Raw genomic sequence first — 450 nt, forward strand, 5'->3', positions numbered from 1 at the left:
TACAGAAAATGATAAAATAATTAAAATATTTTGTATACTATTTTATTTGTGTATATTATCAAAACAATAAAATTTCATATATTAAAATAATTAAGTTAATTTTGAGTGTAGATTGAGACATTTATGGGATGAATAGAGAATAAATGTGGAAGCAGGAAGCGGCATATATAGATAGTCAGCGTGACGATACAAAGACGCAATGTGAAACGATCAAATTAAAACAAAAGAAATTAAAGAAAGAGAAGTTGGAATTGAAAGAGAGACAGCAAACAAAGTTTCCGCGTAGACAGATCACACTCCAAATTCTCAATTCAATTGAAACCACTCTCTCACTCTCTCATCATTCAATTCAACTTCAATCCAAAACAAAATTACTAAAATCAATTCATTCTAAGACCCACTCCATACCCAGAAAATGATGTTTCTTTAATTATATTTATTTATTTATAT

The sequence above is a fragment of the Arachis ipaensis genome, chromosome B02 (assembly GCF_000816755.2).
Source record: "Arachis ipaensis cultivar K30076 chromosome B02, Araip1.1, whole genome shotgun sequence".
NCBI lineage: Eukaryota > Viridiplantae > Streptophyta > Magnoliopsida > Fabales > Fabaceae > Arachis > Arachis ipaensis.